This window comes from Pithys albifrons, chromosome 3, assembly GCF_047495875.1.
Source record: "Pithys albifrons albifrons isolate INPA30051 chromosome 3, PitAlb_v1, whole genome shotgun sequence".
Taxonomy (NCBI): Eukaryota; Metazoa; Chordata; class Aves; order Passeriformes; family Thamnophilidae; genus Pithys; species Pithys albifrons.
Window position 1 is genome coordinate 40,924,085 of NC_092460.1, and position 16,716 is coordinate 40,940,800.

Below are 16,716 nucleotides of genomic sequence, written 5' to 3' on the forward strand. Positions count from 1 at the left end.
ACAAAAACAACCTTCAAATTTATCAGTTGCTCATGGGAATTGGTGGGGGGAATTTGCCAAGCAGAACTGGGTCTCTAGGCTCATGTCAGATGTGGCACACGGCTGTGTGGAAATGTCTGTCCACTTTCTGCATCTCACACAAGTATCTTGTTCTTGATCCAAGTCAGGGCCTTTTGGTGAGGGGACTTGACCCTTAATAGTTCTACAGAGTAATTAAATGTCCATGGGAAGTGGCTTCATAACAAATTCCAAGCTTTGACTAAGGGAAAAAAGACGCTAAGGCAAAGGACTGTAAGTCAGGAGATGAGTCTTCTGCTCCTTTCTTGCCACCCCCTGATTTTAGGAGAGATAAAGCAGAGCTCTGTGGTAAAAGAATATTTTCCTATTTCAACAGTGCTAGTTGACCAGATATACTTATGTTTCATGGTGATGTAATCATAAAACAAGCATTAAGATAATGGAAATATCCTAATCATTACCATTCCAATTTCAAGTTAACTAGGTTAGATGTGCAATTTAGAGGGAGCTGAATTTGATTTTTAAAACATTTTAGAACATCTTATTGCTGCTTAAGGACTATCTCACTGTATCTGAATCCCAGAGAACTTAAAGCCAAACATCTAAAAGCAGCCTCAGGGCTACTGATCACCTGAAATGTGTAAGAATTTGTCAGAGTTCCATGGTGAGTGTTTCTGGCATCTCTCAGCTCTCCCACACTGGGAACAGCAAATGCTGACTTTAGGGGCTGGCAGGTATGAATGGCATGTCTCATTTTCCACACAACCTTGCACCCTCGGGCTCCTTATGGAAATACTGATGTCACTCTGCTTTCTGTCTGGAGCAAGACATCAGGAGACCAAAGTGCCTGTCTGCTTAGGTAGAGAACCATCCTTTGAAAGCTCCCTGTGTCCAGTGGTGCTGACAAGGTAGCAGAGTCCAGTTGATTCTTCAGATTATCCAATGCATGTGAGAGAAAAATATGAACATGAGTTAATGCTTTCTGTTTTCACCATTTTTTGAATATACCTATATGTCTCCGTGGTTTCAAGAACTCCTTTCTCATTTCTGAAACTTCTCCTTTGTCCCTGATGTGTCTTTTTCAAGAGGTGTGTGAAGAACAGACAGTAGATAATTTCTTCCCTCTGAAAATGCCATTTTCATTTTCTGCTGGGTTTCTCTGTTGAGGTGTTTGGGTGGCTTAGCCCAGGAGGGGCTCAGGAAGGAAGGCAGGAAGAACCTCTGCTATGCTGCACCAGCTTCATGCTATCATAGAATCATAGAATAGAATCATAGAATTGATTGGGTTGGAAAAGACCTCCGAGATCATCAAGTCCAACCCTTGGTCCAACTCCAGTCCCTTTACCAGATCATGGCACTCAGGGCCACATCCAATCTCAGTTTAAAAACCTCCAGGGATGGTGAATACACCACCTCTCTGGGCAGGCCATTCCAATGCCTGATTACTCTCTCTGGAAAGAATTTTTTTCTGATCTCCAACTTAAATTTCCCCTGACAGAGCTTGAGCCCGTGCCCCCTTGTCCTATTGCTGAGTGCCTGGGAGAAGAGACCAACCCCCACCTGGCTAGAACTTCCCTTCAGGTAGTTCTAGACAGTGCTGAGGTCACCTCTGAGACTCCTCTTCTCCAGGCTAAACACCCCCAGCTCCCTCAGCCTCTCCCCACAGCACTTGTGCTCCAGTCCCTTCCCCAGCCTTGTTGCTCTTCTCTGGCCCCACTCCAGCCCCTCAATCTCTTTCCTGAACTGAGGGGCCCAGGACTGAACACAACACTCAAGGTGTGGCCTCCCCAATGCAGAGTACAGGGAAAGGATCACTCATCTCACATCTGTTTCATGCAAACCCCGTGAGCAGTGTTGGATTTGTCAAATGTAATTTCCCTGAGGTGTCAGCTGCTCATGCTGCCATCAAAGCACCCTTTGAACCAAGAGTAAAAGCCATTTCTGAGTACAAGTACAGGCACATGCTGCAGAGACTTTGTGTGGTGGGTTGTTTCCTGGGATTCTGCGTGTGAATTTTACTCAGATGAGGGCTGTATGCTGTAGGTGGCAGAAGGGGATCACAGCATTGCGAGTGGACCAAGCTCAGGATTTTCACTCAGGAGACTAATTTTGCTGCTGCTCTGCTCCATGACATGTAGAAATCCTGTCACATTTTCACGTCTCAACTTCCCCATCCACGAAGTGGAATAACGATGCCTACTTTGTGAAACACTCAGAGATATACTAATGAAAAGCACTATATTAGCATAAAGTATTGATATTATTGTTATTAGTTAACTGTATTTCTTCCGTTCACAAAAAATTATAACTTATATAATACCCGGGTTTATTAACTAGTTTTTAGTAGTGCAATACAGTTATTGTTTTCTTTTTCCCTGTAAGAGTGACATCTGAAGTTATCCCAGCCTTCCCACAAATTGTCTTTATCATAGTATACAAAAATAACTTTGAGAAAAACAGAGTTGACTATCTCACATTAAGATCTGCATAAACAGAATATTTTAGTGCAGATCTTGGATGTAAACTAAGGGATAGTTGATACTTATACTGCCCTGGATCCCACTTAGCACATCTGACCCAGTGTCAGCATCCAATACTCTCTAATTAGGTGCTCTTAGGTATTGCACCTTTAGGAGTGTTAATGTTTAATTTATGTACTTCTTTTCATGTTCTGTGTTGTTCTTGGATTTTTGATTTTTTTTTTTTTTACTCATTGATATATGATAATACTGACCGGCTACAGAGCCAGAGAGCTCTGTTAAAGTGGATCCTTATGTTCTTAGAGGTAAGACAGCACAGAATTGGGAAGTAAAAAAGGTATTTCTTTTAATTATTTTGTATGTGTATCACCACATAGAAAAACACCTAAGAAAGAGATTTGCCTGGTTACACATTTTTGAGCAAGTTACACTTTTTCCTCACGAAGTTTGCTAATAAACAGAACACTCTGCTACCAAATACCAAGGAGTTTATTGTCTAAATAACGGAAACCAAAATTCCTTAGTTTCTTGTGCTGTAAATTAGGTAAGCACAGGCAGAGAACTGAGACTTAGAATTCCTCATCTGATAGATACATGTTTTCTTATCAGCCAAAGTAAACCACTCCATAAGTTTTCAGCCCATGTTCCTCCATGCTTTGTAGCGTTATCCTTGGCACAAGCCAGAAGGATTTGAGTTAAGATTTAGTGTATAAATCCAAACTGAGTACTTCTGAGTTGAAGCTAGACCTGGGTAAGTCTAGATTAGCTCTTTCAGACTGCTCAGCAATGATGCTCAGATTTCTTAGAGGAGCTAAAAAGTTTCATTCTGTATATGAGAATGTTCATGTCAATGGGGAGTATTTCTAGAAGCTTGTACAGTTCAGGTGCATTCTCTGTGTAGCAATCACATATTCAAAATTTTGACTGCATATTCCTTGACATTCTACTAATTTTATTCTCTTCAAATTCATGCAGCCACATACCCTGAGTTTAACAGAATGTTTGGGTTTTGTTTAAGTTCCAAATACTAATCAAAGATTGACAGGAAAAAAATGGCAAAATTCTGTGTTGGGAATTGTTTGTAATGGCTATAGAGAAAAAATATATACAAAATAACTGAAAAATACCATTTCTAAGGAACAATTGAAGAAGCAAGTACAGGCAAGAGGAAAAAGAAGTAGAAGAATAAGAAACCATGAATACATGATGGTTTTTTGCCGAACCTTTGTGATAATCCCAGGTATTTCAGTTTTCAATATATAAGCAGCTTTCACAAATGACAGAAAAGGTGGTAGAGTTACTTTGAGGAAGGTAGAGGAAAGAAAATCACTCTATTCAAAGGAGTCACTAAAAGAGGAGAGATAATAAAATGAACATAGAGAAGGACTGTATTTCTTTATCCTGTGTCCACTGATGCATGCCAATTTGAAAAAAAAATGTGCAGCATTCAAACAGCCAGATAGGCATATAAATCCACATTCTATGGCAGAAACATAGGAAGGCAATAATTTGTAGCACAGCTGGCTGTTGAAGTGGATGTCAAACACACTGTCAGAGATAGGGGAAATAGGCCTTTAAGTGCAGTCACAGAACCAAAACATTGTTTAATGCCAGTTTGAAAAAATTGAGGCTTTTCAAAGAATCATGGAATGGGTTAGGTTGGGAGGCACCAGAGTGCGTCAACTGGTGCCACCTCCCTTCTCCAGCAGGGCCATCCCAGAGCACACGGCACAGGATTGTGTCCAGATGGGTCTGGAATATCTCCAGTGAGGGAGACCCCACACCCTCTCTGGGCAATCTGTTCAATACTCGGTCACTGCACAGCAAAGAAGTTCTTGCTCATGTCCAGGTGGAACTTCCTGGTCATCAGTTCCTGCCTGTTCCTCTTGTGCCATTGCTGGGCACCCCCAAGCAGAGCCTGGTCCATGTTCTGCCTCTTCCCTGCACACACTGACAGACATAGGGGAGATCCCCTCTCCGTGTCTCTTCTGGAGGCTGAACAGCCCCAGCTCCCTCAGCTTTTCCTCCTAAGAGAGATACTCCAGTTCCTTCACCATCTCCGTGGCCTCTGGTGGATGCACTCCGGAGCTTTCAGACAATAAGGAATGGCACAGCTGTAAGCTATGGAAATGCTGTGGGGATGAGTGTGCCACTGGTAAAATGGCTTATTCCAAATCCTAGAAGGCTAAACCAAGTCCCTGCTGTTCTGCTGTTACCTGACTGAGTTACAAATGCATCAATAAGGTCATGCCTGATTTGATGAACATACCTGCAGCTGTGTCTGCAATTTTGAAGTCTACCACAAACTTCTGCTTATGAGGATAAAAGATACTGTCCAGACCCAAACCCTTCTTATGTTAAACCCATTTTTAGACATTAAGAGGGGATGAGGCCTGGAAATTCTAACAGTAGGATTAGTGCTGTCTGCTGAAGTGGTAGAAGGAATGGGCAGTTGACATGTTGTGTCCCCACATTTTCCCCCCATACTCTGTGCTGTCTATACTGACATGTACATATTTTTTCCATACAATCCCCTGCAGTTGCTGACTGAGGGAGCAGTTCTAGGCCAAGGGACTAAATGTTTCAAGTACCCACACAGGTTCAGAAGCTGAAAAGTATTCCAAGATAGCTGTCCATAAATCCCTTAGCACTTCTGGGCTTCTCCTGCCATTTTTCTTTTTGAAATGTGTTTCTCCTTCATTGTGTGGAAAGGTATGCTGCTGAAGTAGCTGGCTGACTGTACACTGTAAGAAACAAAAACATGGAGGAGGAGTGATTTAGAGTCTATGATTTTAACTGTGCTGAAATTAGAACTGTCCACAGAAGTGAGGCTGAAACAGAGCCTATCAGGTAGCAGTAACCATCACTTATGAAGCAACAGTAGCCCTAAAGAGAAAAAAATATGACAAGCTTTAGTGGCATGATGACAAAACCACCTAATCTTTACCCATATTAGTAGTCACACAATTTACACCACTGGTGAGGCTGGTTGCTATCCCTGCACTCTGCTGAGATCAGTATCACACTGATCCTCAGGACCAACCAGCATTTCACCTGGTACTCACACAGAACTTCTTGACATGGAAAGACATGTCCCCTTTGTGCCACAGGACAAAGATATGGATAAAGAATAATTATGCATTCCTTTTTAGTTTTACTCCTGAGACTGATTTGGGAATATGATCCACTCCAAATCTTGAGCTGCTTTCAAAAACACCCTGAAAGGTGTTTTTTCAGCACTGAAAAGCATATGGATGATGGAAATTCAAGACAACCATCTGCTGAGGGGCAGAGTTTCCAACAATGCCGTGTATCACCAGGAGGATTCAGTGTCTGTGATGAACATATTAGTCTGGATGCACTAGATTTTCACCTGAAGCCCAAAAACCACTCCAGATCCAAAGGATTCAAAGAGGCCACTGCTTGAAGGCAAGTGAGAGTTAGAAGATGTTTCCTTTTGTGCTGGCAGACTCCCTAATTGTCATTGCAATGGCACCTAAAGAGACTGATGAAAAGTCAGATGGCCCTGACACATGTTTTGCTGTTCTTGGAAAGCCTGGTCATAAATCTGTTGGAATTGGTACAAATAAAGAAAAAAAATAATGCATCAACAAATTTTACTCCTCTCAATGTGAAAGAAACTAAATATGAAGACAGTCCATCTTTCAAGGAGACATTTTTATAAAGAAATAAACCAGTCTTCCAATAGAAATTAGCTTTTCTGGAAGAGAAGGGAAGGACAACAGGAGCAGGAAAAATGCCATTGCAAAGATGTTTTGGCCCAGATGAATTTTGAAAATAATTTAAGCAAAGAGATATAAATTTTTGCAAATAATGTGTTTTCAGTCACAGTGGTCTCATGGAAGACAGTGAGGTCAGGCAGCTTGTAATTGTGCTGAAAATGTGTTACTAAGGCCATGGTTTCAGACTTAGTAGACTTCTGTATGAAAAACTTACATAACATAGCAGACAAGCTCTCGAGTAATTCAGATTTTGCTTCTTAAGTGAAGCAAATTCTGTTCACCACAGGCCATTGTAAGGCTGGAGAAATTTTATGAGCAATGTTGAATCATTTTCATCCTACCATGAGAGTGCAAAAACCTGAAGGAGAAAACACCTCTAGATTGCCTCTGTTAAAACAGGTTCAAGGAGAGATGCAAAGGGTCAGAATTGAGGTCTGTGACAACAAGGACTGAAACGTTGGCAAAAGAAAAGATAATTACCTGTGCAGATGCAGTGGGTAACTACATTATTAAGCAAGAGTTTACCCTCTGATCAACAGCAAAACTAATGCATCCAGTGCTCAAAATCACAAGAAGGGAGCTGAAACAAGAGCACCCAAGGACATGCCCTGGAGCTCAGAAATTTGAGATGTAGGCAAGGTATTACTGTGGTTGCATTATTTCCTATAGATTGTCAGCTAATCTAGCAGAAGACTGCCAACAAGGAAGCAAGAGAAAGTGGCAATGCTGGCAAACCAGCTCCTACTGCCTCTGGGTTGTCATTGCAGCAGTGCTATGATACCACTTTCCAAACCTTTTCCAGAAGATGTCAGTATCCACCAAAAGAAGCTGAAGAACCAGATTCATACAAGTCAAAACCTGAAAGGCAGAAGCCTGAAAATGACATGTCCAGTGCTACATTAATAATAATCTGGAGGTTAATAAACAAAAATAGAAGAGACTTTTTTGTTTGCAAAGCAGGAATTCAGTCTGAAAATCCAGTTGTTGATGAAACAAACCAAAATACAGGCAAAACCACTAAGGGACACATACTGGCCTTTCTGACTCTGAAGAATCTTGGGATCTTACAGGGAACAAAAATCTCTATTCTTAAGCTAGTGTCTGCAGTGTGGTGGCAGTGTGGGCTATTACTAATCTACTGTCTTGTTTCAAAATAGTAGACTAACAGGAATAAAGATATGCAGAAAAATGCATCCCTTTAGCTCAGCATGCAGGTGGTGCAAAATTATATGCTGTATTCTCTACAAATTCTGTGGGTCTAATCTTAAAGTAACAAATACATTTGCTTTCAACACTTATTATGTAAATTGTTTACATTCAGAGATGTTCCGATGGCAGTGCCATTTAATAAAGAAAAATTTACATTATAAACCTTATGAGTTCACAAAACATTCTTACCAATGTTACTGGATTGCTGCAGATTTCAAGTATCAAATCATAGAATCATAGACTCATAAAGATTGCTCCTGGAACAGTAAATCTATCCCAAGAAACAGCTTTATCAGAAATGCTGAAGTAAAGGAGCACATACAGAAGACAGGAAATTGACAGGTCTACAAGATGTGATTTTTTTAAGAAATAAATAAATCTACCCGGGCTATAAGATTTCCTATGAAAGGACCTAGATCATGTAGGTTGCTTGGGCAAGAGATCTTTAAATATTAAATCAAGAAGGGAGTTTATTTGGAAATACACTAGAAGGTATAGCTAAAATAACAGAGCTAAAGTGAATGCCAGTAACAGATCACTACCCTTCACAAGGATTTATATCTGTGTACTTTGTACCTGGTGCTAACCAGCCATTTGTGTTGCTTTATGAACAATTACATAGACAGTAGATGTACATTAAGGTGACAAAGAAGGTCAGTGGATAGAGAACTCACACATTTCTGTTCCTTACAGCCTATGGAATCTCTGTTTGCAGTAGTGTTCAATCTGGAATGACTCACCACCCTTCCAGGGTAGAATTTCTTCCTAACATCCAATCTAAACCTGCTCTCTGTTAGTCTGGAGCCATTCCTCCTGTCCTGTCACTCCAGGCCCTTGGAAATAGTCTATCTCCATCTTCCTTGTGGGCTCCCTTCAGGTACTGGAAAGCCACAATTAGATCATCCCAAAGCCTTCTCTTCTCCAGGCTGAACAATCCCAACTCTCTCATCCTTTCCTTACAGGAGAGCTGCTCCATCCCTCTGATCATCTTGGTGAGGTCCTGGCACAGGTTGGCCAGAGGAGCTGTGGCTGGCCCATCCCTGGAAGTGTCCAAGGCCAGACTGGATGATGCTCTGAGCAACCTGGGCTAGTGGAAGGTGTCTCTGCCCATGGCAGGGGGTTGCAATGAGATGAGCTTTAAGGTTCCTTCCAAACCAAACCATTCTGTGATTCTATGACTGCACTGAGTTCAATAAACAAACTGTACCCTCTGTACCCTAAAGGGCTCTTGGGACAGATCTGAGACCATAGTGGGGAGACAGCAGGAGCCTTGAGTGGCCTGGGCTGTATCCTCCTGGATGGCTGAGCTCCCTGCATGGGCAGATTTTGCCAATCCAGTATTTCTTAGCAGGAAGCAGGAAGCTGGCATGGCTTGTGCCAAGCTGTCATACTGTGTTTTCCACCTCTGAAGGCCCTCAGAGAGGATAATGCACAGTGAATTCAGTAGATTATTTTGTCCAACACAGCTCCTCTGGGCTTCTTCTGGTGAAGTCCAATATCAAACTCTTTCAATTTTTTTGTATGATACAGAAATAGAAAGGAAAAAAATTCAGATAACAAAAATCCTCTCACAATGGACACGAAAAATTTTATTGGAGAAAAGCACTCTGCACAGCTGGAGGACCACACAGATCACCCTCATTTGCCAGAGTATAGCAATGATCTCATTTCAGTGCATGATGTAGCTAAATCAGGGAGGTCTAATTAAAGCTTGATTTGGATGGAGGAACAGTATCAAGAGCAGGAAGAAGCGGAAGGTTTGTTTTACTCCATGGCAGTTATCTTAACAGAGCTGGGACACAGACTTCTCATGTTGTAGGCTAGTTCCTTTGGAAACCTTACCTTCTGTTTCCTCCTAAATGGACAGGTAAGTAATCTCCAGAGCCCATGGGAGCATCCAATTGGAGGGATTAGAAAAGGACACAACAATCACAAAGTATTGGAGGCAGAGAGAACCAAGCTTATTTTTATTCCTGGTGACAGGACATCTAACTCTTGTACGTAAGTACAAACATGTTCCCTGTGGGAGTCCATGGATCCCACAAGGAGCAAACACAGACTTTGCCATTGCTGCCATTGGCTGACGTAAGGTCTGTCATGAAGCTTGGACTTGTGCTTGTGGCAGGAGCTGCTGCGTGTGCCACTGACAGAATGGAAAACTGTGTGTTAAAGAAAACATCTGAACCAAAATTATTGCTCCTGGACCCTGTGGAAATAAGTCTCTAAAACGAGTGTGTTGTTTTATTCTGTAACAAGGTAAAAAGATGCTGCCATCCGTATACCAGGTGGGGTGTAGTATTTCTGTCATCTCTGTCTAGCCACGTTTTAAAACTCCTTGCAACAGTCTGGAGTTGGAATTGATTGCTCTTATCGAGGGGAGAAGGAATTTTCCTCAATAACTTTGGATTTCCTTGTGAACAGACAGGTAGGGAGCAGAGCTAGTATGCAAGGCAGGTAAAAAAGACTATGTCTAATAATTTGTGAGAATTGAAAAACTAAGAGGTTTTCAATATATTTGTCTGTGGTTTTTTGGTTTTTTTCACCAGTTCTTCATGCTGCTTTCTGTAATATATCTGATCACCTGAATTCTTCCGTGCCTACTTGCCTAGTTTTTATTTCAAACTAATCTCAAAAATTTGGAATATCCAGTATTGGTACAATTCTGTGTCAATAGAAACCAGCAAGAGGAATTTTAATGTCAGTGATTCAAGACCTTTCTCAAACTGCCTTGCTACACATAAATTGGGGAGGGATAGAAGGGTGGCTGTTACCAATGTTCAGGCAGACTCTAATCAGGCCATATCTCTGCACACTGCTGATGCTCTCCAGCTGAACTTCAGGGATTCAAATTTTCAATCAAGGTATAAATCACATGGTAGACTGTTTCTGTGAGTGCTGGGGGATTGTGTGCCTCAGGCTGTAGCAGCAACAGCAAACCTGAACTTGGAAGTCCCAGCTGATCTCCAGCCATTATAGTGGTGCTTTAAACACATCTATCTGATCCACTGTCCTCTATCAGCCAGAATGCTCCTTTGTGAAATAAATTATTTCCAAGTTTTGCTTTCCCACTGAGGATATTATTTCAGATTATATTTCCCCAAATACCTTAGCATGTATTTTCCAGGCTGAATCCTGGTTTATTTTCGGCCCACATTTCAGATGCCTGTGTGTTATTTCTCTGTCATCTTTCATTTGCAGTTCTTCATCTCTTATGTATATTTTATTAAACTTTAGTTTGTATATCAATGGATTTAAAACATTACTGCACACCTTCCCAAGTTTAGCATGTTCTTGGCTAACACTCCTGTTTGTAGGCCCAGAATCAAAGAAGATAAATTTACAGGAGCCCTGAAGAGGTCTCTTGCTCTATTCCCCTGTTATAGCACCAGCACTACCTAAATTGTTTGTAGCAAACCTTTGACTCCAAATGGACAGTCTCCAAAATTAAAAATTCCTTTATTTCTCTAGACAATGTATTCTGAAAGAGCGCTATAGTGTTTAATTTAGCTTTCTCCTGAAAGACTTGTAAAGTCTGAATAATCACTTTGATCCTTCCTCTTAACCAGTTTTCATTCCAGTATCTTCCTTGAGGTTGCCCTGAAATCTCTGTTCCCTTAAAGACATGTTTATGGTAATTACCAGTGAGTATGAACGCAAGGAATATTACCCATTGCTTGATAGTCTCATTACTACTTTTTTGTTGTTTTGTTTTCCAGGTTTAACTTGAGAATTGTCCATAACAGGAGAATTCTCAAGGACACACTATGACTTGCCATTTAAAATGTTTAACAGCACAGTAACTGCAATAGCCACTCAAAGACTTCTTGGGAAATATTTTACACAAAACTCCCAGTGAGAGCAGATTCTAAGAAATCTCAGTTGTGTTTGGCAGTGTAGTGGTTGTAGGGCAATTCTTGGATTTTTATTTTAAAGCAACAATGGAGTGCTGGTAAAGGGAGACATCCTGACCAGCACAGTGACTTCAGCCTGCAGCTCCCTGGACCAAATACATTTTGGGAAACAGAGTGGAATTTACATCCATCTCACTGTTCCTCCAGACCCCTCAGTGTGGGGTAGGTGTGAACTGGTAAATTCATTATTATTGCCTTCCTGCCCCTTCCTTTCTAGTCTTCTGACCCCAGAAGACTATGAAGAATGAAAAATATTTTGTGTCTACAGACATTGGTCACTGAGCATGTTACTGCAGCCGTCTTTCTGCTTAATGTGACTTGCTAAATAGTCATTGGTTGGTAGCAACTACTGGTAACTATGGGCCTCAATTGGACCTCATCCAGTCTCTTGCAGACCAATTCAACACTCAGAGAGACACAGAAATCTTTCCATCAACTTGAAAAAGCTTTAGCTTGGGCTGTGTCCCCAGACTTCACCTTCTGTCACAATATTCTGAGCCACTTAGCTGTTACTTGTAACCTTTTAGAGTCTCACTTAGCCACGAGTAAAGCCAAAGACTTCCTCTCAAAATGCCTGAAAATTGTATTTTGATTTTATTTTAATCCATAAATATTTCATGCTGGTGTGTAGTTGAAGATAGCCAGGCCCCAGACACTGGAAGGTTTTATCAGGATAACATTAGCACAAGTCAAAGATGACCCCTGATGCTCCTCAGATGCTGGCAGAAGGGTGTGCTGGGGCTACGGTTTTGCTGGATCTTTAAGGAAAGATTCCACTGCCTTTAGCCAATTGTCTGACAGGTTCAGATTACTGAGTGCTTTTTAGGAGTTCACAAACTGGGAACCAGGGTTGGCAGAGAGCCTGTGAAGGGCAGGATGATGTTAACAAGAGTTCCCATACCAGGATTAAGGGAAAGTTTGCTTAGCCTGTTCATCTCTTTCTCTGTTTGAACCACTTCCAAATCCCTCTCTGGACAGTAGGAAACTACAAGCATCATCTTGGAATAAGCATGGTCTGTCTGTGCTCAGTTTCTCTTCTGCCGTTTTACTCCTTTTTCCCACTTTTTTTTTCTCCTGTCATTTCAGGCTATTTTTCCCCCTGTCTTTTCTACTCCATCACATTCTTTAGCCCATCTCTCTTCACACCCATCTGTACTCTTCCACCAACTGATTTGTTTTTTGAAAGTTATTTATTTACATGTTATTATTTCACCTGCAGTAGCACCAACAGGCCTGAAGTAAAGCTGAGTTCCCATTGTGCAGTTTAAATGTTTTGCAGTATCCTGGAGTTTATACTATGAGTGGGCAAGAAAATAGAAGCAAAATGAGTTTCCCAAGGTCCTACTGCAGGTTAGTGGCAGAGCAAGAATTAGTGCTAAGGTCTCTCAGCTTGGTCTCCTGAGTCAGCCTAGTACCTTTTTATTTCTTTTTGTGTGTGAAAGTACATATTTTGTCCCTGGCAGTCTTGATCATCTGTCCATGCAGGACCAGCCTGGGGAACATTAGTTTTTATGCCATTTTTATATCGTGGTGTCTTCCCACACCTTTTCCCAGAGCTTTGTCCCCCAGGTTGAGGCATCTCCTGGAATCTGCATATAAAAATGCTAAGCTGTGTCTGCTTCAAAGCCTCCTCTGCTTTTAACACTCTTTCTGCTCCTTAAAGTGTGTCATATCCCCTTGATGCAAGGCACAGGACACAGGGATAAGCAGAAACAATAGAACCAGTGCTATTTACACACCCAGGGTTCAGCTTGCTTAATCACAGAGCAGACACTGAGCTCTTGTTACAACTGGTTTTGTGGCTAGAAAGCCTCTGAGCCTGGCCTGCTTAATCCTGTCTCTCACCTCACAATATAGCTTTAACACCAGCCATTCCTTCACTTTTTACTGGGAAAACTCGGGAATTAACACATTTCGTAGAATAAATTGCTTCAGATATGTTTGCTTTCGAGGATGAGGGATGAAATTATCCTGTTAACCTCTTTCCCCTTGCCTTTGCCACATTTGCCACCTCTCCCACCTCAGCTTTCAGTGGGAGCTCTGTAGACTTAATTCCAAGAGCTCAAATGTGAAATACCCAGGGAGATCCAAGCAAAAAAGTACCTCTAGAAAGCTAATCCTGAGAGATTTTCCCCTCTCCCTCTTCTTTCTTCCTTAATATCCTCCTCAGTGGATCCAAACATGGAGTATTATCACTTCAACAGTCACCTAAAAAAAAAGCCTGTATTTTAACAAGTGCTTTTTAAATGTTTCGGGGTTTTTTTCCCCAGCCCTGCGGAAAGAAAGCTGAATTTCTAATCCCTAACTTTGTCAAAGTCAGTCTGGGCCATATTAGCATCTAAGAAAGCAAAACAAAGACAAACCCCAAACCCAGCATACAAGCTTTTTTGAGAGGCAAATGGGAGGCATAAAATTAAGAAAGAATCTCTGTAGATGGTTTCCTCTCCCCAGAAAATCCTGAGCTTGGAGACATTTTGACAAGCCAAATGCTCGAGTTGTGTGATTATAGGTGCTGCTGTCAGTAGATTTATTTTGTGGGTCTCTTCCAAGATTATCTCCAGTTCCGTGGTTTTGTCTCCTGGTGCAGGGCGCGTTTTGTGCTTTGATTGCCTATGTGTTGGAGATATTCACTGGGGCTTCCAGGAGGATATTCCACAGCTGTAAGCCTTTTAAATGGCATACAATGTGTTTCTTATTTCCCTATGGCATTCTGCTTGCATCTGCTTGGTATGTGGAACGTCCAGGCCAGCCGCATTTCAGTGGAGCGTTTGTCTCTCAGTGATGGAGCACGTGGCCGATAATGCAGGGACATGGAAGCATTCATGGTGCTTTTCTTTTGAAAGCACGTGCCTGGTGTTTAATACAGTCAATACTTTTGGGGACAAAAACAAGACAGGATTGTCCTCTGCACCAAAGAAGGCAGCAGAAAACAGCAGAGCATTTGCGCTCGTGGAAACTTTGCGTTTAAGGTTCATAGCAAATAGACTTGAAATTCCTCCTCCTAAGGATTCATAAAGAATGTTTATTATGTTTGCTGGTTTATTTGCTAGCAATAGCCCTGGATCTGGCTCAGAGGCTACAGAATCAGTGCATTCCTGCGTCAGAATAAAATAGTTTACTGAGGGCTGCAGCAGACAAGCAGGGTGAAGCCTGAGGAATGCTGCGAGAATATCTTAGGGAGAAATCCTCCTGTTCCTCCTCCTTTTTTTTTTCCTTTTTCCTTTTCTGTATTCACTGCAAAGTAGAAAGGAGAAAAGCCTAAGATGTGGGCTGGGATTCCTTAAATTCCTCAAACACCATGGAGCTGCCTCAGTGCCTTTGCCTCTCCCAAGTGTTTTCCCACAGGTCACTAAGCATCTGAACATCTGCTGCTGGATAGATGTACTTCACTCCTCTCCCTGACCAGGGCGAGTGCACTGAACCCTGGTTAAGCTCTGTTAGTCCCCACAGGAGCTCTCCATGTAGTTCAGCTGCAGAGTTGAGTCTAATCAGAGTTTTCAGAGCACACTTCCTAGGTGAGGCTCCACACACAGGAGGGGTTTTTTCTCTGTCTCATGCTGGTCACTTGGATAAAGGAGTAAACATCCAGGGTCACATCTCTCTTCAGCCCAAGCACGTGTGTATTCATATCTCCAAAGCAGATGGTGAATACTCAGAACAACTTCAGAAGAGACTTTCTGGGTGCCTTCCTCAGTCAAGGACTCTGAATTCCATGCAGTGCTTTAGGTTCCTAAAAGCTAAGAAGCCTTTTGTGGATCTAGCATGAAAAGTTTCCTTGCAGCACTGAGTAGACCAGTGAAAAGAAATCCACAGTTATTGGGACAGCTGTTTTCCCTGCCATCCCTTTCCAGCAGTTCCCAGTTTGATGTAAAATGGATATTGGGTGTATATTCTATTTCCAAAATGAAGACATTCAGGAAGATAGAGACTTAGCTCCATTAGACCATAATACTTTAAAAATATTTTGAATGTCATTCCGTATTCACTAAGGAACTATCATGGGTTTTAGTCTTTTTACTCCTTCAAAGATCTAAAAATCTCCATATTGTGTTTTTAAGGGGGAAAACTACAGTGTTTTAGTAACTCAGAGCCTTAACAAGACATAACTGTACCCATTTTGTTTCCCCACTTAAAATTTTACACGGCATGACAGAGCAGGAGGCGCCATCCAATGGGCTCAGTATCCCCTTTCACAAATAAAGTGTGTACAAAGTGTGTCAGCATTTCAACTGGGGCCCTTTTCCTGAAGGCCTTTAATTAGTGCAGAACGCAGACTTCAGTTCTTTTGCCAGGGTAGATGAAAATGATTTTGGAAGACAGCCCAGACAGAGGAATTTGTCTTAGGTTAGACTGTTCCAACTCTAAGAACCAAGTGTACAGCTTATGCAAATCACTTTGCTAAACACAGATTCTGTGTTAATTTTTTTAAGGCTTTCTCTTTGACTAGCAACAAGAGCTCACTTGCCAGGTCTTGTCTGAAATCAAAAAGAAGTGACTCCTTATCTACACCCAGAGAAGAAAAATGTTTCTAGTCTAAAACATGTCGAGAAAGAGCTGGCATGAAAGAATAAGGCAAATGTTCCTAGGAAGTAGAAATGGAAAAGTCTGATGACATCACCACTCCATCTGCCCAGGGCCGTAAGATTCCTCAGGACAATGCGCTCCACAGTAACTGAGGCTGAGGCTGGCAGAAGCACTGAGCAGTGTCTCAGGCTGCCCTACAAACTGAATGACAGACAATTTTCCTCATCACTGGCAGGTGCTGGCACCTTTCTGTCCCAAAGCCCTGTTCATGAGGCACAACGCAGGTAGGGCTGGTGTCTGTTTGATATTATTAATGCTGACTTTTGCCAGCCCTTATCAAGTTCTTTGGTGCTTTAAAATTTGCCAAACCAACATTTGAAATGTTGACAAAATCAGCAAGGAAGCAAAGCCTGAATGTGAATTGCCCAGTTGCCCATTTTAAGTTCTCCAAGTGTAGGTGCATACTTAGAGATAAAATTCTGCTCAAAACCAAGACTTTATATGCTTTGTTCAACCACACCACTATTATGTCTCCTCTTAGAAGTTCCTGAAAATGCTTAAAAATGGTAACACTCTGTAGGAATTGGCCATCACCAGTGTTCAAGTCAATACAGGGCATCAGAAAGATTTAGGACATGATCATTTGTAGTAGACAGTCTCTGCCCCCACTTTGTTTACATGACATGTTAAATCAGAGTTGGCTGACTTTGTCATCCCAAAGTACAAAACCTCATTAGATTAATTTTGATTTGATGTTGCCATGGTACCACCTTAAAAACTCCTTTTGAACCATGAGGGAGGGCAATTTCATTTTGAATCCATTAAAAAAAA